This window comes from Spea bombifrons, chromosome 2 (genome assembly GCF_027358695.1).
Source record: "Spea bombifrons isolate aSpeBom1 chromosome 2, aSpeBom1.2.pri, whole genome shotgun sequence".
NCBI classification, from domain to species: Eukaryota; Metazoa; Chordata; class Amphibia; order Anura; family Pelobatidae; genus Spea; species Spea bombifrons.
In genome coordinates this window covers 134,978,470-134,979,111 of record NC_071088.1, presented here as the reverse complement: position 1 = coordinate 134,979,111, position 642 = coordinate 134,978,470, and positions in this window count along the sequence as shown.

The following is a 642-nucleotide window of genomic DNA, read 5'->3' as shown; positions in this document are numbered from 1 at the left end:
TGTCTTAAGAGGATTCATAAAATTCCTGCATGATTTGTGGCCCCCAAGGACTGGAGTTCTGCAGCTCTGGCCTGTCTGATTGGCAACACAAGGCAAACCCAGCCTACATCTTGCGTGGCAGCTCTACAATGACACACTTGGAGAATAAAGTACCCTTAATTATAGTAAATGGTTTATGGGTATTGAACCAACAAAGATGGAGTCTTTCAACGAAGTGGATACATTTTATTGGGCCAGCGCCGCAAAAGGTGCCTAAGCTTATGTAACATCTTTTTGCATACACATTTTTCGGTAACACAATAACTAAGTCCAGTGTGCTAAGAGCTGGTGAAAAAGAGGATGATGTTTAGTTCTTGTAAATCTCTTGTGTTTAGAACCGTGTAAGGAATGTACACACAAAGGTAAAAGACATGGGAGCCATTTTTTTGGAGCCTGTTGAAAACGGATTCTGCTGTTCTGGGGACTCCAAACAAATGGCCGACCGCGAAGTCAATTCTGCCACTCCGGACGGAGTAACAGGCTGCTATTGGCTGTCCTGTGTAGTGTAGACCAATAAGAAAATATCGTGGGCGTGTGGCTTCAGTGAGAGGCTTGGAACGCAAGGTTGCGGTCCATCTGACGACACAGGCGCTGGCCGGACCC